Source organism: Terrapene carolina, unplaced genomic scaffold (genome assembly GCF_002925995.2).
Source record: "Terrapene carolina triunguis isolate 2854851 unplaced genomic scaffold, T_m_triunguis-2.0 Scaffold62, whole genome shotgun sequence".
Lineage (NCBI taxonomy): Eukaryota > Metazoa > Chordata > Testudines > Emydidae > Terrapene > Terrapene triunguis.
Genome location: NW_020664413.1, coordinates 20,122,157 through 20,147,517, shown reverse-complemented (window position 1 = coordinate 20,147,517; position 25,361 = coordinate 20,122,157). Strand labels below are relative to the sequence as shown.

The following is a 25,361-nucleotide window of genomic DNA, read 5'->3' as shown; positions in this document are numbered from 1 at the left end:
TTGAATTTGTCCTTATTGAATTTCATCATATTTATTTCAGATCATTTCTCCAGTTTTCCCAGATCATTTTGAATTTTAATCCTGTCCTCCACAGCAGTTGCAATCCCTCCCACCTTGCTATCATCCACAAACTTTAAAAGTGTACTCTTTATGCCATTATCTAAATCATTAATGAAGATATTGAACAGAACCAGAACCAGGACCAATCCCTGTGGCACCTCTCTCGATATGCCTTTCCAGTTTGACTGTGAACCACTGATAACTATTCTCTGGGAATGGTTTTCCAACCAGCTAGGCACCCACCTTATAGTAGCTACATATAGGTTGTATTTTCCTAGTTTGTTTATAAGAAGGTTATGTGAGACAGGAGCAAAAGCCTTACTAAAGCCAAGATATATATTTTATATATATATATTTTGCTTTAAATGACAGAAGCACGACCAGGCAGTAGAATATTGGCATAAGATTCATTTAATGCTGGAGTTTCTCTACTATATCAGTAAATAGTACTACTATTAGTACACAGTACTAGCTATTATTGAGTCTTTGATGAGAATAGCTAGTAACGTACATGTAGAAAAACGTAAATAAAAGTTAGTCTAACAATAACATCAGAACATTTGAATTAAATAAGAACAGTAGTTGTTCATCCTGCTCAATTACTGAATATGGCTCTAGTGATTAGATATCTAGAGAGATAATTTCTTCTAAGGCAAGTTTAGCACAGCATCAAAGGCTTCCTTCTGGCTCACTTCATCACAATGCTTACTATAGACACTCAGGGTTTCAGTTCAGTCTTTGCTCAGATGATGCACACTACCAGGCAAAGGCTGCTAACTGATCCATCACCAATAGCATATAGTTGCTTGTTTGTTTTTTCTTTCCTGTTCTTTCGTTCCCTCGGTCTCTTTCCTCCCTCTCCTTCCACACTATCCCATGATCTTTCTCTACTCCTTACAGCCTCTCCCTGTTCTTTCTGTCTCAGTCTTTATTGCTATTTGTCTCTTTTCCTTCTTCAGCCTCAGGCAGATTGCCCAGCCTCTTCATTTCCTAGCCACACACAAGTTTGTATCCCTCTTTTTGGGTTCCTCAACCACAGCCAGATGACCACACCAGCTGTGAGACAGACTCCCCTCTTCTTACAGCAGTGTTTCTGGGAGGAGCACTATGTAATGTCATCTAGTGGAAGGTGAGGACTGGTAGCACAAATCACTGTGGTTGGGGTAGAAGTACCTGAGGACCAGACATTGCATCTCTTGTGTCTTACTAACTGAGGCCAGACCCAGCAGGGGAATGAATCCCTGAAAAACACCTCTTGTGCATTAATGCAAGAACTGTCCAGAAAAAGCATCAAAGTCCACATATACTGGGAAAATCTGTACTTTGGAGCAATATTCAGGAAGGTGGATTTGCAATGCATTCACATGGGCAAAAAGTATTGAAGTGTCTGTTTTACCCACATCTACAAATGCACAAGTACATCTGCTGTATAAGGTTAAACTCTTCCAGAACTGCTGATAAAACACAGTGAATCTGTGTGTGGTTCAATGGCCCACTCCCCTCCCCACACACACTCTCACCAGAAAAAAAAATGTGAACTATGAGAACACCTATCCTTTCTCACAGCTTAGAGTGCAATGCATGCTGTTCCCTTTTAGCTAAAATGAATTACACAGTGTGATAGCCTAGCAGAACAAAGTCAATGGGAAAGGAGAAGAGGAAATATCAACCCTGCTGACCTGCATCTGAGGTGGGGGGCATGTAAAGTGCTATTCTCAGCTAGAACTCTATCAAAACATTAAAAAGAGATCAAAAGAAAAGGAGGTGATTGTGTTGGAAGCTTCAGACTATTACTGGCCCAAAACCAAGAACATTTTTATTGTATGGCCAACAGCTGGATAAATTTAACAAAATAGTCAGATAATATAATAATATGATAGTGTGCACATTTACACCTTACCTTTTCTATCTTTACTATATGGACACAAATTATATGCACAGATTAGTGCAGAAAGAAAAAAAAAAAAACTCTGCACCTTGCTACTTGGGCCAGCTGGTTCCTAGTGTATTTGAAATGACTCATTCTTTGGAAGGATGAGAGAAGATGGCACCCTGCTTTAGCAATTGCTTCCTCAATGGCTGATTAAAACAAATTTACAATCTGATTGGAGACTGCCTGTGTTTCCATTTGATGACTTTGTGCAATAACCACAAATTCTGGGGAGCGGAGGGGATGATCTACCATTTGTGAATCTATCTTGCTTCTCAAATCAATCACTTTCTGCCTACACGTTATATCCTTGACTAAATGTCATGTTTTATCCTCTCTGCTGTTATATTGTCTGTTCCTCTCTAACTACCGGCTTCAAGCTTCTAGATGTATATATGCTTGGATCTTCCCTATAACATTTTTAAAATATGACTGCAATGTCATCTTCTTTCCAGTTCCTTAAAAAGTCTATTACCAATACATTTTTTAAATATCTGAAAGATTCTCCATTCTTTTAATGTGTTTCATAATTTGGTTTCACTGACCCCCATTTTCTCCTGGTGTTATAATAGTAATCCTAGATAATGCCTTTCTTCAGTTGTTAACTAGTGTGGTCATGACCCTTAGTTTTCAACCCAAAATAATATATTTTTTTCTTTTGGGCACTAATGTCCACCCTTCTCTTCTGAACCTAAGCACATGATTCATTTACAAATTTATTGTGTTGTGTTATCATACTGTCGGTATAACCTCTTGGAAGACTTTCTGGTTCTTTCAGTAATTGTACTTGAAACATTTTTCACTGTTCATCTTTGATGGCATTTTGCACTAGAAGGTTTAAACCTACCTGTAACTCTTTTTATTCCTCATGTGTTTGGTACCAGGCAGCATACTTTAGAGCGGGGATTGGCAAACTACGGCCCGCGGGACCATCCTGCCCGGCCCCCAAGCTCTTGACCCGAGAGGCTAGCCCCGGCCCTTCCCCTGCTGCCCCCCCTCCCCTACAGCCTCAGCTCACTCGCTCCGCCGCTGGCACAATGCTCTGGGCGGTGGGGTTGTGAGTTCCTGGGGCAGCGCAGCTGCAGAGCCCAGCCTGACCCTGTCTCTGTGCTGCGTGGTGGCAGCAGCAGCGTGGCCCGGCTTTAGCCAGGTGGCATGGCTGTAGTGCCGCCAGCCACTGGTGCTTCAGGTAGCGCGATAAGGGGGCACATACCGGGGGGGGGGTTGGATAGAGGGCAGGGGAGTTCGGGGTGGTGGTCAGGGGGTGGGTGTGTGGATAGGGGTCGGGGCGGTTGGGGGGGAATAGGGGGTTGAATGGGGGCAGGGATCCCGGGGGGCAGTCAGGAAGGAGGGGGGGTTGGATGGGGCGGCAGGGGGCAATCAGGAGCAGGGGTTCCGGGGGCAGTCAGGGGACAGGGAGCGGGGGTGTGTGGATGGGGCAGGGGTCCCGGGGGGGGTGTGTCAGGGAACAGGGGGGGTTGGATGGGGCAGGAGTCCAGATAGGAGGTGGGGGCCGGGCCACAGCACCCTCCCCTAACCAGCCCTCCATACAATTTCCGAAACCTGATGCGGCCCTTAGGCCAAAAAGTTTGCCCGCCCCTGCTTTAGAGGTATACAACTATTTTCTTTGAGCACTTACTATTGCCTTTTGTTGGGGCTAATACTGCATTAGCAGTAAAGGGTGCTCAGCAACTTTCAAGAAGTGCTTGGCACTTGCTGGAGCACCTCACCCTGCACAAATGACTAGTTCTACATAATTTTCAAAACTCTCTCTATTTATCTTTATATCTTTATATCTATATCTATATCTATCTCTATATATACAGTAACTCCTTGCTTAAAGTTGTAGTTATGTTCTTGAAAAATGTGACTTTAAGTGAAACGATGTTAAGCGAATCCAATTTCCCCATAAGAATTAATGTAAATGGGGAGAGGGTTAGACTCGAGGAGCTCGGTTTGTTTAGCCTAACCAAAAGAAGGCTGAGGGGGGATATGATTGCTCTCTTTAAATACATCAAAGGGATAAATACCAGGGAGGGAGAGGAATTATTTCAGCTCAGTACTAATGTGGACACGAGAACGAATGGATATAAACTGGCCGTGGGGAAGTTTAGGCTTGAAATTAGACGAAGGTTTCTAACTGTCAGAAGGGTGAAATTTTGGAACAGCCTTCCGAGGGAAACGGTGGGGGCGAAAGACCTCTCTGGCTTCAAGATTAGGCTAGATAAGTTTATGGAAGGAATGGTTTAATGGGATAAGGTGATTTTAGTCAATTAGGTAATAAAGTGCCATCGCTGGTAAAATGTGGGTCTGGCTAGAGAATCTTGCCTGTATGCTCGGGGTTCTACTGATCGCCATATTTGGGGTCGGGAAGGAATTTTCCTCCAGGGTAGATTGGCAGAGGCCCTGGAGGTTTTTCGCCTTCCTCCGCAGCATTGGGCAGGGGTCGCAAGCTGGAGGATTCTCTGCGACTTGAAGTCTTTAAATCACGATCTGGAGACTTCAACAGCTGAGTTAAGGGAAAGTGGGTGGGTCAGCTTTTGTGGCCTGCATCATGCGGGAGGTCAGACTAGATGACCATAATGGTCCCTTCTGACCTTTAAGTCTATGAGTCTATTCCAGGGAAACTTTTTTCGCCAGACAAAAGACATTATATACACATACAGTATATATTTTAAACAATTTGAAACAAACAATTTAATATTGTACTCAGCAATGATTATCGTGAAGCTTGGTTGAGGTGGTGGAGTCAGAGGGTGAAAGAGGGTGGATCATCCAGCTGGTCCTCTTGCTGTTCTCAACCCCCGGCTCTGCCTTTCCCGAAGCCCCCACCCCTGCCCGACCTCTTCTCGCCCCTGCTCCACAACCCCCCTGCCTCTTCCCGCCCCTGCTCCACCTCCTCCCCTTGAGCATGCTGTGTTCTTGCTCCTCACCCACCCCTCCCCAGCCTCCTGAACACCACAAAACAGCTGATTGCTGCAGGTGGGAGGGGCATGGAGGGAGGGGGGAGTTGGTGATCCACAGGGCCGCCGGCGGGCGGGAGGTGCTGTGGGTGGTGGAGGGGAGCTGATATGGGGGCTACCAGCCCACCCTGGTTCCAAGCCCCCATGGCCAAACAATGTTATAAACAATCATTGCACAACTGTAAATGAGTATATTTTCTAATAGATCAGCGATGTAACAATTAAACAACATTAGCCGGGACCACGTTAAGTGAGGAGTTACTGTGTATATCTATATATAAAATTTAGCTTCACTGGAGTATATCTGGATTTAGAGCAGGGTAACTGAGGAGAATTTGATTTTCTATAGTTGTTTAAAACTTATCTGAAACACTTAACCTAAACAAAAACCACCAAACAAAAAAAACCCTAGGCTGGGACTGTCACAAAAGTAAGCTTTCTGGTACTTCTTGGTTCTAGTCTTCCTCATAGCTGATTTATACTACTGCTATCAGCCACAGATGAAACTAGGAAGTGTAGATAAAGCAACTCTAATTAGTGAACAAGGACAGAACAAGAGGCAGCAGGATGGATAATTGAGACAAAACATTCACTGTGAGAAGTTAAAAGTAATGAAAACAACTATTTGGAGAGCTTACGTAATCACCTTCAGTGGAAATACTCAAGGCTGGATTTCTTACACATCAGACGTAATTCAGTCAGTCCTGCAAAGATGAAGGGGGCTGGAATAGATCAACTAGAAGTTCCTTCCAACCTTAAGAGGCTAAAAATACAGTACTGTCGTTTGAAATTGTAATGCTTCTGCGGTTAAGTGCAGGATACCAATTTGATCCACATAACTTCAGTAGCAGGTCTAATTGCAGGTCAGAAAGGACACCCACCACTATCTCTGATTGGTTCAATTAGGGAGCTGTGGTTCTACCATATTTCTGCAACAGCACAATATATGGAGAATAGAGCCACCTTTAAAAATGAGTGTACCCCCACTCACACATAAACACATTTCAGTGGTCCATTTCTATTCTTTTGGATAAAAGAGAGAATAGTGCTACCATTCGAAAGTAAGTATGCTTTCCATGGAATAGTGAGTGCTTCAGATCTACTTGAGCATCGTTATAGAAAAGACTCAGTTTAGACCTTAATTGAAATGAATAGAAATAATCTTCAAGGATGCGAGCCAGAAATTGCAGCAGTAGTTCTCAGGAGTAATGGCACTAACTAAGATAATTGTTTCTCCTTAGTTGATATATTTAGCTTATACAATCCAAATTCAATCCATCAGTCTATCTTGAGGTTATGTTTGCTCAGCAAAATATAGTAGGTGCCACTGAAAAGTTAACACTTAGTGACTACTGGCCATACCATAATATTTGAGATACTGAAGTTATTTTCTGTCCTAATTTTAGGGAACAGCTATGTATGTTCAATAGCATGGTGTGGTAAACATTGTTAAATGATAAGTTTTTAACGGCAATTACTGTACATGGGGGTTATTCACTATAAGAAGTATTCTCCTAAAATAAAAATATTTAACAAAATGGGCTGGTGGAATTAGCAGCTGGATTGGTTTTTATGTCTGAAGGGCTGAATGCGGCCCCTGGGCCGTAGTTTGCCCACCCCTGGTTTAAACAAAAGGTTTCAAGTGATAAATAGCCACAAGTGTTCCCTTTTCCTAAGTTAATTCCACAATCTGGCAGGAATGAGAACTCAGGGCCTGTCTCACAGCACTCCTCAGGAATTTGGACAACACTCCTTGAAGATGCTTGAACACCTCTTATGAAGCGGAGTGCTCTCTAATCTCCCATTATTAATACTGGAGTATAATGCACACTCCATAATGGGCTATATTTTTTGGCTGCACTTCAGGAAAACTTGACTTGAGCGGGACTTTTAAGCACCTATTTAAATGCTGTCCTGAAAAGAGATGTTTTCCTGAACTAGGGCCTTCATCAACAGTAATATTTACTTCTATAGTAAATTGACTAATAATCAGGGCCGCCCAGAGGATTCAGGGGGCCTGGGGCAAAGCAATTTTGGGGGCCCCTTCCATAAAAAAAAGTTGCAATACGATAGAATACTATATTCTCGTGGGGGCCCCTGTGGGGCCCGGGGCCTGGGGCAAATTGCCCCACTTGCCCCCCCTCTGGGCGGCCCGGCTAATAATAGTAGTGTTGGTTAATAAGGTCTCTAGTCAATTTATTCTCATGAATTTGAAATTTCTCACCAATAATGCAGTATAGTTCCCAATATTACAAAGCTGACATATCCCCATGGTCACCACTCTACAGTATCTGAGAGTACAATAATTTCCTGATCTAAGTTTACAACCTGTGGTAACTCAATTACAGTATTGCTTGGTGGTAACTGTTAGGGTGTGTGCTGAAACGGAGGCCATTCTGGGTTTCAAATAGATTCTGACACCATAAAGCAGCTGTTATCAAGCTAGAACAGGTGCAGTAGAGCAGATGTACAAAGCATTTCCCTTCATAGTTAATGTGTGAGTTTTATTTCCCCCTAAACTAATATGGTACTAAACACCAAATTAAACAGCTACATTGGGGATGTAAATATTTTAAAAGCTAAACTTCTGCCAAATAATGCATTTATTTACACTGTTCATTATGAGGAATGGGTCTTCCAGAATGAAGATCTGACATTCGTGAACAAGAGAGAGTCCCTCGTTCACTCTCATCTTAAATTATACATTACTTCACTGCAGTATATTATACCATATACTGCATATAGTGTGAGTAATGTACATATATATAGACACACAGTGTGTATGTATTTATATGATGTGTGTGTATAAACACACAAAGAGCCTGAGATTCTGTATACCCCCCATGACTGTTATAGGTTAAAAAATGAAAATATCCTTACTTCCTCCATGGCCCAGAAGAGCTCTGTTCAGGAAAACATGGTTCCAGTATACTGAAAGGAATTTCAATGTGAGTTCATCAAAGTAACACCCCAATAGCCCCACACTGTGCAGCCATTTTCCCCACAGTGCAGCCCCATTTTCCCCACATTTACCCCACAGTGCAGCCATTGCATGACTGGGAGATTAAAGTGTTTTTGTTTTGTTTTGTAGGCACTGTGGCATGGTATTGCCTCCTTTTGACAAAAATATGGGGAGAGCTAATAGAGCATTGCTAATAGATCTTCTTTGTACTACAGTCTGTCAGGATCAATGGACTATGTTATTATTGAATCCCCAGCTGGTGGACACTTTCACAATTTGGTGCTCTACGTAACAGAACAGAAGAAACGGACAAAAACAACTCAAAAGCACTATCAGCACTATAATCATAGACCAACCCACATCAATTCTGTAGGGGTGGATGGGTGTGTGCAGAGCAAGTATAGAGGGAAAAAAGTCTCTTTTTGGTTTTGGGTAGGTCAGAGCTGTAGTTCCCAAAGTGTTCTATGGATGGTTACAGGAATCTCGCTCGTCTTTTTTCTTCTTCTTCTTTTTTTTTCATTCCAGCTGCTGAACTGCATTTCAATAATGCTAAAAACACAAACATGGCAAGTATTGCATTTCCATGTAAGTATCTGTTTTAGTTGTAGTGATGTTATTGTCTTGCCAAGAGAGTGAGGAAGTTGGTATAATGATGAATGGTAGAAAAGGTGTGTTCACAAGAGAAGTTTGGAGCTTGATCCAAAGCTCACTGAAATCAGTGGGAAACATTATGACTTCAGTGGGATTAGGATCAGACACTTACAGTAACCTGGTGGAGTTGTTGTTCTTATTGGGAGCATTCAATACAAGAGTAGGCATAGTGTGACCTTAACTATGAACTACCAGAAGGTTTATTAGTAGCCTATCAGGGTTCATGTTCCTCAGCACTGTGGAATTTATATTAGAACAAATGGGGATGTACTTAATTATTAAGCTTTTGCAGTACTGACATCCATACCTAATTGTGGATTAATCTCAGGGCATACTGAATCTGTTTAATAAATCTCAGCAGAAGGTAGCTCTGAATGGCTATGACAATGTTATCAAGAAAATGACAGTTTGCAAGGCTTTGTGTACTGTACAGAATATTGCATTTAATATGTGTGAGAGCATTGAAGCTAGTCAATAATTAACACTGTTTGGTTCTTAAATAGCTCAAAGAGCTTTACATAGAAAGATAGTTATACTTTTCCTTATTTCGCAAGTGAGGAAACTGAGGCAAATAGGTGACATGAGTTGACCAAAGTCACATAGCAAGCCACTAGCAGAAGGTCTCCTGAGTCTGAGTTTAGTGCCCTGTCCCACACACAGATAACAAACACAAAAATAATTCATTTAATGTTTTTACTGTTGCAGCTTAAAGCAGAACTCTGTTGTGTTCTGAGGTTGCTAATTGAGGAAATATTTTTATGGTTTTAATTTTATAGCTTGCTGATATTTCCTGAATTTCAGTCTTTTAAATTGTTTAGTTAAAATTTGTTTTTTTCAGTAGTGGAAAAATCTGAATTGTTGATCAATAATTTACTTTTTAAAATCAGAGGGCTTTAGCCAGCTATAGAGCTGATCACAGTGCTTGGCAGCTCAAATTTGCATGGGGGCCAGGGCTGGCCTTCAGAATCAAGGAGCCAGAGCCAGCTTCCTGGCACCCTTTACCTCACTGTCCTCCTCACTGTTTCCTGGCACATTTGATATTGGGACTACTGGAGGTGCTCAATTCTCTGTCTTCTTACTCAAGTCTCTCTCCATGCTATGTAGGAGGTAATACCTTGCATTTGTTCCTAGCAGCTTTTAGACAGATGTCTTTCCTGTCTGTCTCACATAAAAATGACATTGGGTATATTTGACCTGTAATTTATTCTTCACAGAATACTGTCTGCTCATGTCTATCATACAGTCTGAGGTACTGAGTGCCCTCAACTCCTACTTAAATCAGTGGGAATTGATTGTGTTCAGCATTTCACAAGAACGCTCAGCACCTTGCAGAATTGAATTCTGTATTTCTCTTTCAGAATAACTCCTCTGGTAGTGAGAAGTTATTAATAAGAGAAAGGTATTCCTCTTAACTTCATAAATAATCCAAGAAACCTGATTCTGGCCTATCTAGAGTGTTTTACTAATCTACTCACCTTGTTACATAATATTTATTTCACTCCTATATTATTTTCCCAAATAATTTTTAAGTCCTAACCAGAAGCAGATGTTATTCTTATAGGGCGACTATCAGGTGGAAGAATAAACACCATTAAAAACATATTAATGGAAGAAATTGACCTGTTCTTCATGGAGCATACATTGCATAAAAAGCCCAACCCTGCAATCCATCTTTATGCAACTAGTCCTTATTCAAGTGAGTAGTCCCATTGACTTCAGGGAGACCAATCATCTGAATAAGGGTTGCAGGTTTGAATCCCAAAGTAATAGTACCCGATTCTTTCTTTCTTTCTTTCTTTCTTTCTTTCTTTCTTTCTATTACAAAAAATAGTGAACAGTTTTATCTAGAAAGTTTTTTTTTTCTTAAGGATCACACTACAGAACACATTTGTGGTTTTACGGCACATCAGAGTAGTGTATATTCTACTGTCAGAGACATATTTGGCATTACAAACTACATGCTTGAACTTTCTCATAACTAATTTTATATTTTACTTCATCTACAGTTATTTTAAAATTTAGAAAATTGATAGCATTTCTCACAGGCAGCTAAATGACAACAAGATATCAATACAAATTTTTATTTTTTAATGAGACAGTATGTGTATATTTATATCAATTGAATTAGTACATGTAGCATAGTTCAGTTACTGATGTTCTTTAATCATAATTATCTTTACATTTTGTTAATAAGGTTACTGTTAAACTTTAACATGTAATATATTTGCACAGTGATTACTACTGGTTGTTCAGCTTGGAAAAAAGATGACTTGGGGGGGGGGATATGCTAGAGGTCTAAAAAATCATGAATGGTGTGGAGACAGTGAATAAGGTATTGTTATTTACTGCTTCACATAACAGAAGAACCAGGGTCACCCAATGAAATTAATAGGCAGCAGGATTAAAACACATCTAAGGAAGTCCTTCATACAATGTATAGTCAATCTGTGGAACTTTGTTCCAGGGGATGTTGTGAGGGCCAAAAGTATAATTAAGTTAAAAAAAGAATAAGATAAGTTCATAGAGGATAGGTCCATCTGTGGCTGTTAGCCAAGTTGGCCAGGGACAAACCCCATGCTCTGGGTAGCTCTAAACTGCCAGAAGCTGGGAGTGATGACAGGGCATGGATCACTTGATAATTCCCCTATTCCATTCATTCCCTCTGAATCATCTGGCATTGGCCACTGTCGGAAAACAGGATACCGTGCTCGATTAATTATTGGTCTGATCTAGTATGGCTGTTCTTATGTTCGTGCATAATCCAATCAATTCAGTTGCTTGTATTTGATATTCTTTACATGTCTGTTGATCAAATTGTGTCCCAAAGACACCTTCATTGTGAGGGCTGCCCCAGGAGTACCCAGTTCCTTTCAAGAAATACAATCCTACCCCACTTTTTCCTGGCTTTAGGGCTGAAGTGATTTTCTGCTGCTCTACATGGGAACCCACTCTATAACCCCTGGAACCCACTCTACTCTGCTTGCCAGCACACTGAGGAACAGCCAAGGATCTACCCTGTCCCCCCATCACTTACTTCCAGTAGGGAGTAAGCAGGCACACAGGCTTCCTTAACCCCACATGCCTGTACCCAGGGAGCTCATGTAGCTCCTATTTATACCTGTAAATGTTAATGAAGTGCAATGAGTGCCTTAGTAAACAGCCTTTAAAACTTTCTGCTTGTAATTTTTATTGTTAAGTTAGAAAAGCTCACCTAATAAAACCAGCATTGCCATTGAGAGATTGGTGCATGAGACATATTGAGGGAACAGTTTATGTATATATATTGTCAGCTATAAGTGTCAAGTATGAAAGTACTATAAATCTATTGATATATGAGCAACAAAATTGCACCATAGGCTATCGCTGCAGGACCTGATTTTTTCATGGAATGATCCACAGCTTTTATAAGGTGACACTTTAAATACTTTCTTGTGATGCTATAGAGCAATCACATCACATATAGTTGTGTAACAGGTATTTAATGCTTATTACTTTGCTAATAGTATTTAAGAAAGCAAAGATTCTGGAATTTTAGGAAAAAAATAAGAAATGATAAGTATGAGATGTTGATCAGTCAGCCATGGGGCTTATCCTGGAATCTCTCCCTACACTCATTGAAGCATGGGCTCGGTAACTCCTATATTGCAATTGAATCTGCATGGGTGGACCCCAGCACTCACCCAAAGTCCCACTGACTCAATTTTTACAATTAAATTACAACCGTTTGTTATGCCTACCTAATACGACATGCATTACTTCAATGGGACTCTGGAATCATTTGCAGACTCGGAGCCAATGTTTATTAAAATGACCTAGATAATATAATTTCCCTGCTGTAACATTAACAAAAAAACTGCATTCTATAAAATGTATTGTCATTTAAAGTTAACAAAAGTATAGCAGCCATGTTATGCAGTATCAAATTTGATCTGAATGGAATGTTGCATCTAAATCTGCTAATGAGATTTCTCTCTGTAGCTAGGCAAGTGATATTATATTTATGAAGGAGTGATGGCTTAGATATATCTTTCCTTTAATTCTCTCTTCTTTCTTAATCACCAAGTTCAGTATAAAGGATATACTACGGTCATTCACTCCATGTCCCCCACCTAATTTCTCTGTAGATTAGTAAGCATTTGTTTTATATTAGAATAACAAACATATGTGTTTATGTGTATAAGATTTAATTCTTTCATATGATTATATAAATCTTCTCTTCTGTTGCACAAAACAAAACCTTCATATTTGTCATTAAAATTGAATTATATAATCAGGCACTTGCATCTGCTATGAAAACCTGTTCATCATTATTTCATGTCATTTTAACTGGAATCATTCTGAGAGAAATGTACTGACTGCAGGCTTATCACTCATGACCATGAAAATATGGTAGAACTGGCTATGAATGCCTCCTTCCTATAGATTTTAGTATAAATGATATATGACATAAATATTTAAATATTAATAATATGCTAAAAGGATTTTCTTTAAAGTGTTCAACTCTTTCAGGCTCTGCTATGTATACATCAGAACTACTCGCTATTCTTCCAATGGACGAGGGTCAAAGAGGTGTTTTTACAAGGGATTGAGGAATCAGGTTTCCTGGGCTCTTTTTCTAATTGACACTGACTCACTCTATTACCTTGGTCAAGTTGTTCAATGTTTCTCTCTCAGAGCTAGTATGAGATCTCATTAACTAATGACTTTGAAGTTCCTCCAATGAAAGGCATTATCAACAAAAAGCAAACTTGCCAAGTGTTGCACATTTCATCTGGCACTCATTCATTTCACAGGTTTGTGAAGGATGCAGGCATCTCAGGGGAAATGTCACACATCTGAGAGACAGAGAGACCCTTTCCACCACACAATACCTTTAGGGCTTGGGGAATATGCCCAGAGCTGCAATCTGGGAGACCTTGGGTTGTAGTCTTAGTACTTCCACTGACTGCTGTTAATATTTCTGTGCACTTCACATCCCTGAAGGCCTCACATCTCTCCCTTAAGGAGGATAACTACTATTCTATTATGGATAGCATGGATGAAAATGTAATTTTAGCTTTTTTGTCTTATGTCTGAATCTGAATTACTGTAACACTATGGAACAATTCAGATTTGGATAGACATATCTGATGACTTCTGAAGCGGCTAATGACAATAAGTTGAACTGGGGGTGAAAGGGGAAAAGAAGAAATGTCCTCCAGAGAATCATTATGAAATCATGAGATGTTTCCTGCAAAGAAATGGTACATTACTAAAAGATTTGTCAAATTATTGGATTTAGCTGCATGGTTAGGAGTTGATTATGTAATAATCTCTGGTAAAGGGAGCAGGGTTGGCAGTTGACCCAGCGTGTGGTTTGGTAGAAGGGCAGTCTGGTAATTACAACCTTTCTAATATGGTCTAGTCATTCTTTCTCCATGTAGAGTATTTGACTAATACCGGCAGTTACTATAATTGTAGACTTTTTAAAATTTCATTTTATTTCTCGTTATAGTAAGACATTATACCTGATAATTTTAGAGAACTGGAACAATGACTTTGAACATACTTATGGTATTATGCAATTATGTTTTCTCTCTTTTGCAGTTATATAAATTAAACTTTTTTAAAAAGATCAGCATGCAGTTATTTTTAGTTAAATTGACAATAAAGAAATGCAGCAGACATGCTGCTGTGTCCCTAAAACGTTTTTCATCTCCAAATGTCATTAGCGTTCTAGTACATGCTTTTCCTTGTTTAGAAAAAAATTAGTTCTGTAAAAATCTAGCTGGAAATATGAAAAGGAAATATCTTTATAATGTTTTTATGCAGATATAAGGTGCTGAATTAGAGAAATCAATGACACAGAAGGATAATAAAAAGATGTACCAATTTTATCTAAATTAATTATCCTCTATCATTATTTATAATGGTTAAAAACCTCAGCATGTAGAAGCTCATAGAGATAGCACATCTGTTCAGAGGAGCACTATATCTTGTGAATGATATTGTAACTTAGCATAGTTTCATACATATATTCAGCTTCCAACAGACAGAGTGAATATAGTATATTACATGTAAATTATTTGTCTTAAGGGAGGATGAGACAATCCAGCAGGAACGTGTCATGTTTTTAACTCAGTGACATCACAGAAGATGGTGGAGTTTTGCAAAAAGCTGTATGTGTAACAAGCCATTGAATGGGACTGAAGTCTATTTAAGGTGCCAGTAGGCTTGTTTCCAGTCCTAGCCTTATTGCTCATCCTTGACACTCATTTGGAGGAAGCTGGGGGACTTTGTTTCACAGGCATTCTGTTGCATCTTAGCATGAACCTGAAAAAGTAAAGACTCTTTGTGGGGTCTATTCTTCTCTCCAGTATGCATTTTTGAGTGGGAGCAAGTATGTGTGAATGTATGCAAAATGAATCTATAGATCCCAGAAGGAAAGGATTAGAGGCATGCTTCCTGTTGCCCCAAGTCACTGCTACATATGAACAGTGATATTTTTGGTTCTTTGTATGTCAGAGTGCATAGCCAGTTGGATAGGTAAGTCACTATTATAGGTGGCGGGCTCCCTGGGTTGCCTGCATAGTTCCTGGAAGAAAATCCCCTGGGAAATTAATGCATTTCAGAGATGCAGTGACTTCTTATCTGTCACTTCTCTCCCCACGCCACCTTGAAAGAGGAGGTAGTTTGGAGATGCAGACCAAAATGCAAATGGTAGTCAGCTACTAAGCCATCCATTTCCCCAGAATCAAAGGAGTGCCTGGAAGGAGACTGGAGGGTCTAGCACTCCATGTGGATGGCCCATCCTTCATTGTATTGAGACTAGGCTACCTGCTGATCCTATGGTTCTGTATTTTTATAAAGCTATACCCCTGAATCTTCTGTATGTCTTGTAATGCTTCATCTGTGAGGGAAGAATGAGCTGGCTTTTCCCTATCATTTAGCTCCCGCAGTCCAATTAAGCCAGCATTAAAGACAGCATTACACCAGAGACTCTGGTCCTACATTTTTCACATAGGTCATACAAGAAGATCAGTCTGCAAAATTCTGTCTATCTTGTACTTACCTTGCTGGGGTTTTGACAACTTTTCTTTATATAAAAGACTTGGAGTACAGACTGGTAAATAATATGATTATAGGTAATATTTCTATATCACTAGAGTAGCTCTATTATGTCATGAGAGGACATTTGCAATCCTGAGGTATTTTTGTGTCATTAGAAGACATCGCTATCATGTAATTTCATATTTTACAGAGATTTGTATTGTGTGGCTCTCAACTGATTAGGTAAAAATGTCTCAGGAATATTTTGGTCTTTTGTCAGTATCCAAACATTTGCTTGATGATTTCTCAGGCCACAGGACATACCAAATTAGGGACCAGGTCATTGTGTTGTATGGTAAAACCCACACAAGGAGCCTCGGATGTAGAAAATCTCTAGCAGGATCCCTTCAGTGAGACATTACTGTGTTAGATTAGGAGAGACCAGGCGAAGAGCAGAGTTTCACTCACTGCAAAAGCTCAAGGGTTCTCCCACAAACCTGGGGATTCTCTGTAAGTCAATAGTCATCTGTGCAGGTGTCTTCTCACAGACTTTGATGTCTGGCAGATTGTTCGCCCCACGTGGCCCCAATGATCACAGCCAGTGCCATCCCAATAGGTCTCCATACAGAATCAATTTTTGTTCCCCCTCTATTGGACAAGCATAGAGATGATGTGCATCCCTCTCCAGCCCCACCCTGTTGTACCTCTCCCTGCGTAGACTGTGGACCTGTGTAGAATCCTCCTTAGGACCTGTGAGGTGGCTGGGTGATGGTGGAGAGAATGGTGCTGGGCAATCAGCCAGGCCTCTTGCTCCATGGTAGGTGGGCAATCCAACTTTGGAGGGTTCCTTCCATGCACAGATTTGGGGGAGATGATCTGAGCACTGTAAATGAAGTTTTAACCCTTCCCATTAAGGACTCTGGGTGATACAACACTTTATTTAAGCAAGTCAGATAGAAACAATTAGCAGAGCATTTTACTACTCATCAAGTGCAAAAGAATACTTACCATTTTATAAGGGACTGACAGCAAACAGATTTTTGCATAAATCTTCAGGGCTTCAACCGATCCCCAATGTATTCCAGAAGGAATACCCTTCTTCAGAAGGACCAGAGATGACCATAACTGGAGATGAGACTTTGGCTGGGGTAGGCCAGTGCTCTGAGGTGGCACTAAGTATTTTCTCACATGCTTAGATAGCTTGTTCTTGCCCACATGCTCAGTGTCTAACAGATTGCCATATGTGAGGATGGGAAGGAATTTTCCCCCCACGTCAGACTAGCAGTGACCTTTGGGGGTTTTGTCCTTCTACAGAATGGAGTAAGGGTCACTCTCTGGGATTGTCTGGGTATATCTCATGTAATCAATGCCCTGCCTATGCAGGGGCCTTGGTAAACCTTGTCTCTCCTCTTCTCTCTTTGTGGTACATAATAGTCTCCTGTAGGCTATACTATTTTGGTCTAATTTTGGTTGTTGGGTTTAGTGTGCAGGTGTTGGGTTGCATTGGGGGCCTGTGATACATGGGTGGTTAGACTACATCAGCATTTTTCAAAGTTTGGGTCATGACCCAGTACTGGGTCACGACATGTAAGGCACTGGGTCGCTCTGGTCAGCTCCGCTGACCGGGACGTTAAAAGTCCCGTCGGCAGTGCTGCCCAGCTAAGGCAGGCTAGTGCCTACCTGTTCTGACATTGCACCGTGCCCCGGAAGCAGCCAGCAGTGGGTCTGGCTTCTAGGCAGGGGGCCACGGGGCTCTGCGCACTTCCCCCGCCCCGAGCACTGGGAGCTGGGGGGCAGTGACTGCAGGCAAGAGCCATGCGGAGTCACTTGCGTTCCTCCGCCTAGGAGCCGGACCTGCTGCTGGCCGCTTCAGGCGCAGCGCGGTCCACGGTGCCAGGACTGCTGGGAAGCCTGCCTCTGCACACCAGCTGTGCCGCTGACCGGGAGCCACTGGAGGTAAGTCCGTGCCCCAACCCCGTGCCCCAATCCCCTGTCCCAGCCCTGAGCCCCCCCCAAATCCTGCACCTCAACCCCCTCATTCCCGGCCCCAGCCCAGAGCCTGCACCCCCAGCCCAGAGCCATGACCCCCTCCCGCACCCTGAACCTCTCATTCCCGGCCCCATCCTGCAGCCCCCACTCCCACACGCTAACCCTCTGCCCCAGCCCTGAGCCCCTCCCTCACCCTAAACCCCTCATCCCCAGCTCCACTGGGTTGCGGGCGTCAAAAATTTTCTTCAACTGGGTCCCCAGAAAAAAAAGTTTGAAAACCACTGGACTAAATGATCTGGTGGTCCCTTCTTGCCTTAAACTCTCACTCTAAATTTCATTTTCCTGCAGCTGAATTATTACACTAAAATTGTGTGCTTTACAAATGTCACTCTAAGTCAAGAAGTGCTAATATGAGCTGTAGAATCACAAATAAAGCAGTCAAATAAGAACTAATGCACATGCTCTCTCCCCTTGCTTTCAGCTGTCATAATAAGTTTTAGCACATGACAACTCATAACATAAACTGGCATTGGAAAATACTATCCAGTTTTAAATAAATTTGGCAGAAATTAATCTGAAAACTCTTCCATGTTTCAGACTAAGATATCAAAGGAAATCCCACACAGAAAGCAAGCTTTAAAAGGAAAAAAAGTTCCCTTTGTTTGTTAGACAAACATAATTAAGATAACTTAACTAAAATCAGAGCAAAACGAATTGAGAACTTAAAAGTGATAATTAATAGGCGTATAATAGCTTTGAAATGTGATAGAACTGCCATTTATCATCAATGGAAGTTCCACATCCAAAATCATGGGTACATCGATACAGAAAATGTGAATACAAAGCTCAATAAATCAAAATGTGAAATGTTCAACTCAATTTTGAGTTTTGTGACCAATGCATCTTTTTCCTTTCCTCCTTCAGTCTCTCTCTTCTGATGCTTTGGAAGAAAACAGATTGTTTATATAGACAAACCATTTGCTGACTTTCCTAGGAGTTTTGCTTGTGTCAGGAGTCTGAGACCAGGTCTTGACAGTGCTTTTATGTAGGGTCTTTGTGCTAACCATGCTTTGCCCTCTTTGGCTGTCACTTCTTGATCCAAATTCTCATTTCAAACTTGTGGTGTTTATCTGATTAGAAAATCTATGCCAAAGTTCTCTGACATTGATCTGATCTCATCATCCCTTTTCAAACACCAATTATGTTCACAAAGGGAGCTGCTAGAAATGTTTGTAGGAACAGATTTGTTTGCTTGCTTGTCCTACGCCCAACAAAAAAAATAGTTCAACTGGCTTTTCAGCTGAAATAAAAATGTTTCATGGAAAATGTTATATTGGGTCTATTTTTTTTTAGGTTTTTGAGGAAAAACTGCCAACCAAAAAATGTTCACATTTGGTTTTTTGGGAGGAGATTCCTCCCGTCCCCTTTTTTTTTTGAAAGACGGGAGGGAGAAGGGGGGGAAGAAACTGAAAAATGTTGATTATTTTTATATTTTTTTTTCAAAATTAAAATGTTGATTTCATTTAATCAAACAACCAAAACATTTTGTGAGAAATTTTGAATGAAGCAAAATCTGTATTTCTTACTTTAATTTAATCTCACTAAAACTACCTGCTAATTTGAAAAAGGTCTATTCACAAATTATTTTGACCTCTTTCTAAATATTGCCTGTTGTTTCAGTATCTTTTTTCATAGTGTCATACTTTCTTAGAGGTTAAAGTCTGGCATCCTGTATCTCACAGGCCATTAAATTTTCATTGTTACCCCTATATAAAGCCCAATAATTTGGGTGAGATTAAAGTATTTCAGTCTCCAGGAGATTAAACTGTTGTGTGCAACAGGCAGAAAACAGGAGACGCCACAGTGCCACCAATGCCCGAGGCCCCTACAAAGGCAAGGAATTTTGTAAGTGAGCTCTCTGGATGATCCTAGCAAGTTATCTGTGCTCTATGCTTCAGAGGGAGGTGAAAACCCCCACAGATCCCACCCAACCTTATGGGGGACAATTCCTTCCCAATCCTGAATCTAGCAATCAGTTTGACCCTGAACATGTGAGCAAAACACATGAGCCAAGCTTCTGAAGGTACACACAGTGCACAGAAGTAAGCCTCCCAGCTCTGGATAATAGACTAAGGCTAGCGGAACTCACCCTAGTGCTGTAAAAATATCTCTGTAGACAGTGCTTTGAAGTTGTGGCTCGGGCTGGAGCTCAGGCTCTGCAGCTCACTCACTTCCCTAGATTTCAAAGCCTGAGCTCCAGCCCAAGCTGCAACTTCAAAACACTGTTTATATAGCTATGTTTATAGCGCTAGCGGAGCCTTGCTGCCCTGAGTCTATTAACAAGGGCTGGGAGGCTCACTCCTATGGACTGTGTAAACATACCCTGATAAGCAGGATTCTGTGAGCCACTCAGGGCATTGTCCACCCAATCTGGTGTCCTGCTTCAGGAAAAAAAATACATCTCTTCTGGATCAAAGACTTTGAAACAGTTTGAATGTATCTTTAGAACTATTTTAAGCATGTTTTTTTTTTCATTTTAGGCTGTCTATCAAGAGCTTAATGAGCACAGTCCAGGTTATAATGGACCAAAAATCTACACGGCTATTTAAGTGTTTACTTTGCAAAGTGCTGCCATATGGGAGGTTTGATTTTTGGGGTCCCAGGTGCTCTGAGCAGATGGAGGCTGAGAGTACTCTGAAGACGGCACACAAGTACCTTGAGGGTACCTTGAAGGATGATAGAAGCACCTAAATGAGCACGATATAGGTCTTCTAGTTGAATGGAGTTTTTACCACAATACCAGGCTCTTGAGGAGAAAGGGAAGTAAAAGTGGGAAAGGTAGAGCATTTTGGAAGCCCCCACCTTCAAAAAATTATACCAATAATCGTTCTAGAGAGAAATATAAACTCTTTCATAGAACAACAAACAATGTACGGGTGGTTACTTAATGTAAGCGTCTTTCATGTTGATGGTGGAATTTACACTGTGTGTGTGTTCTCCTCTTAAGGCAGAGTTAACTAGATGAACAGAGATTCATTTACCTTCTCATGATATATATCTTCTGGACAAGTACTTAATTTATATATAGTTCTATTTAAGAATCGTATTGGCCTTCTTTTCATAATTTGCGTTCATCCAAATAAGAACAACCCAGATACCTATGACATCTAATGTGATCACAGAAAATGGACCTTTATCCCTTTGCATCGTTTAGGATTTAAATGCATGTCTACAAAGGGCAACTGTCTTATTAAAATTGCAGTTTTCCTCTTGCAAGCAGACATTGGTCACCACCTTGCATTCAAAGTATTTTTCTACTCATTTAGCAATGGCTGCTCTCTGTGGCTGTGAATATATGAATGTGATAACCTTTGGAAATTGTAAATAAGGGTAAATATATAGTCTTAGTGGAATTTTTGGCAGTCCAAAATAAGATTAATTGTATGACATTAATAATTTTGTTCATTAGGATATTTCCTATACAAACTTTCTAGAAACTAAGGGAGATTTTAAGGTTTCCCTTCTTAAACTGTAGGTCCGTCTTATACAGGGAGACATTTTTGGACCTAGAAATGTATTTACTTTAACACAAAGTCAGTTGTTTTGGTGAAACTTTAATTCTAAGAGGCACTGCCAGGTGCTTACAACACAGGATGGAGTACTATCCTTAGGGAGGTAGAGCTTTCATTGACCCATAGAGAGATGATTTCTAACCATCTGCTCTGTATCTCACAAAGTATCAGTATGTTAAAAATATGTGAATTTTTCCTCCTCTGGGAGTCTTGCTGTGCAGCATACAGAGTGCAGATGAAAAAAGAATAGGAAGAAGTGTCAGTGAAAGAAACCATTTTCTCTGCAGTTAATAAGGAAGCATCTCTTGGGTGGTCAGTTTTTTTTTTTTTTAATTCCACATTAGTCCAGCATTTATAAGTAACCGGGCTGATTGATTTCAAAGGAGCTACAAAAGTGACAGACAAAAGAAAGACATACATCTGTAAGGGAAACATAAAAGAAAACTGAATTGGAAAAAGGATAATTTAAATGCCAATAAAAATTGGATAGTATAATGGGCATCCTATTAAGCTGCTTTATGCCAATCAAAATCCCCCCCCCCAATGTATTTTGGCAAATTAAAAAGTAGGATTTTTGCTCTATCAGTTTTTCTGATGGTAAAAAGGGTAAGACAGCAAAAGGGTGAGATTTTTAACTTTCTACACCATTGAATAAAGAACCACCCAGGAGCTCATCAGTTTTAAAATGACCAAGGACAAATATTTTCTCCTCTTAAAAGAAGCATGTTAAATATGATCTGAAATATTTACAGAGATATAGTTCCTTTATACTGAACTGTTCTGACCTGCTCTGTGTAATTTTTGTTGTTGTTAGTTTTGGTAAGGAGGCTTTTTTGCAGGCATACATTCCATTTTGAGATTCAAAAAGACTTCGTCTTTTTGGTGTTTAATAGACATGGGAGGATTACAAATTCTGTAGTCAGTAAGATCCATTAAAAAAATTAATATCCGTGTTTCTGGGAAGATAGCAAACTGTTCTCTCCTCACCCTAAATTTTCTTCACACAACAGAAAAAGTTTTTTGTGTCACACTCGATACCCTTGAAAATGATAAGACACTTGCCCCTTCATATATTTCCTAACCACTGGTGCCATTTACTTGGGCATTTATGGTGCTATTCAGAGGCTTCTGTCATGCGTTTCCGTTCATTACTGCTGGCATTAGAAGTGTTCTGATGCCTTTTGACTGGCAGTTGACATCAAGGAGGAAAAAGGTATTTTATTAAGAAAGATAAAGGTATAAACCATAATGGAATGTAGCAGAGGAGAAAGGTCTTTAAATTAATGATAGTACAGGCTCACAGCTTGTCTCCTGTCTGGTGTGTTATCACTTTCTCAGAAGTGCAGTGTCTAAGGACTGTGGAGGAATTGGACTCTATTCCTTTTTAAGAAGCCCATTTCCTACTAACAACTAACTTGTCTCCAATGTCAGTCCTAGTAGCTATGGATAATGCTAACTCAGCTCTAATATGGGTCTATTGCAGTAAAACAAACAAACAAAATGCCTAGGGCCCAGACTTGGAAAACTACCATTGACTTCAATGACCCTTAATTTGGGTTTTTCACAATGATTCCAATCTTAAATAATTGTGCTGGAATTGTTAATTGATTTAAAGTGTAATTTCCTCCAGTCATTGCTGGCTGCAGTATATAATTAGGCTCAGAGGATTACATTTCAATCAGTGAATGACAGTAAATGTGGATTTCTCTCTCCACCCAAATTATTGCCAATCAGAATTTAAAGGGGAAAAAAAAAACATTTATGCCTCACTCTGATAAACATTTATGCATGGGAGTAATTTTGAGTCCCATTGGGACTGCTCATGTGCATAGTTACTTATCTGCATATGTGTTCCCACAAATCACAGCTTTGTTGTACTTTTAGACTGCCATGGCCCCTTTTAGCTATTAGTTCTGACATTCAATAAGAAATTAATATTATCTAATATATTATTTAAAATATTTCAGTATCTCTTATGAATCTTAGCTTGTACATTTTAAAGGAATGAGCATTAGTATCTGGGTTTCTGAAATTTCCTAGTAGTGTAAAAATTTACATCGATATAACTTGAATAAAATATTATGAATCCCACTGAAACTTTATTTAATATTCCTAGCACAGCTGTGATACCAAATTGTACCAAAACCAGTATGTATGGTACATTATAAGAGTACCTCTGTATAAATGAGTAGTTCACTCTTGAGCTGTATTTAAATTATATAGATAAGTTGGCATGTTAGTTTACTGCTTTCTTGTAGTTTTTTGGTACTATAATTACAATTTATTTTTTTAAACATCTGCCTCTAAGTAGAACAGATGTGGCACTACATGAGGGTTATACTTTCAACCTAATGTATGGAAAGTTGCACATAAATCCTCTTGTGCTAAAAGGTTAATTTTTAGAAGTGCATTACTGTTGAAAGTAATAGTAAATTGATATGTGTTGACACATATGGATTTCTGTATACAACTCCCCTTAAGAAAAGAGGATAACCTGTAAATGGCAAAACTTTTTCTCTCAGTTATGCTTCCCGTGCTATTTTTTAGGAAGTGGTACATATACTAGGAGTTTTGAACTTTTCCCCAAAGATCCTCTATGATCTCATAAGCCTATGTTTTTAATTATACAGTATTTTGGGGGGTTTTTTAACAAAGAGAAGATTTTTTTTTAAAAGATTAGCTTGAGCAGCTCAGCACTGTAGGCTGTTTTACTAAATATGATAAATGAAAAACATACAAAAAATGCTCATCCTTTTAAAGAGCAAAGAACTGCACAGTAGATAATTTTAAATAATGTAAAATGTCTATTTATATAATAGCTGGAAATTCACTTATTTAAATGTGTAATCATCAATAGCTTCAGAGGCTGACCTTGAAAATGGAATATCTGGGTACAAAATAAATAGGCTACTTGAAACAAGCTGCTATTTCCTAGAGGGATAATATATAACTGTCCCTAAAACTGTGCAACAATAAGAATGTTCTTTAAAGCCCTGAGACTGCTTTAGCAAGCACACTAGAGGCACATCTTGCCCTGATTAGACAATGCTATATATAACTATTGTCTAGGATGACAATTACATTGCTACGAAGTACATTGGATTTTGTCTTCATAAGACTATTTTACCATTAACACACATAACTAAGAATGGGCACATAACCACCGATGGGCTCCTTGATAATTAGAAGCCTTTAATCACATGCTGTAGCAAAACAGATCTCATGTAAGAGCCAGTCAGTTTCAGTCACTCAGAACAGCTATATATAAAAACAATGAAATGTAATAACAATTGGAAATCATAGCAACATCTATTAGCTTTCACTATGAACTGAGCTGATGTACTGGTCTAGGAATGGAACGAGGGAGCAGGAGCCCTAAATCTCCTCATAATTATACCAATTTTACACTGTTGCAATACCAGTGACTTTAATAGAGTTATTTCTGGTCTTCAATGGTGTAACTGAGAGAAGAATTAGACGGGCTCTGTCCACTAATCTGCAGTGTGACCTTGGGAAAGGCACTGCTGCAATTTGCACATCAGTAAAATGAATAGTATTTACTGCACAGAGGTGTTGTAGGTTCAATTAATGATTACCTACTCCTGCATTATTTCAACCTGAAACTTCAGTAAGGCAGGAATTGTTGATTGAAGCCAGCAGGTGTTTTTGGTGTGCAACACATGCAGTGTTGGTCCCTTATGGCCAGTGTTTTAAACTCAGTTTACAATTTTACAGCCATGATCAGCAAAATTACTGTTAAAAAAAAATCTATCTGGTTTGCAAAAATAATTAAGTGGTTAAATACTAGCATTTGTGCCTGCAAACAATTAAGGCCCCCTTTTTTTTTAAAGTGGGCCTTTAGTGTTTTTAAAGCACTGTAGAAACCATGAGTATTAATATTAGTAGTACTTCTTTGAGTATTATTATTTTTTAACATGAGATGTGGTTTTGAGTTTAATGTCATCTGAGTAAACTCAGTATAAAAAAAATAGTTAAAACTATGAGAGCAGGGTCTTTGGCTATCACAGAAGACCTTTCCTGGAAAAAGCTTTTGATTTGGGTGCACAATTTGTTAAAGCTCTTTGAGAACAAAATAAGGAAATCATATTGTCACTGAGTCCTTTCCTGCAAATAGACATTTCTGACAATAACCAGCCATTTCATGCAGGCAGATATTATAGACATAAAGCTTGTTGGATTCCATA

General features: G+C 39.8%; 1 protein-coding gene across 1 annotated transcript in view; it reads left to right on the top strand.

The window, feature by feature from the left end:
- The window catches only part of LRP1B (LDL receptor related protein 1B), a 1,279,381-nt gene that overhangs the window by 223,873 nt on the left and 1,030,147 nt on the right, over positions 1–25,361 (top strand). The gene's annotated exons all lie outside the window — the stretch shown is intronic.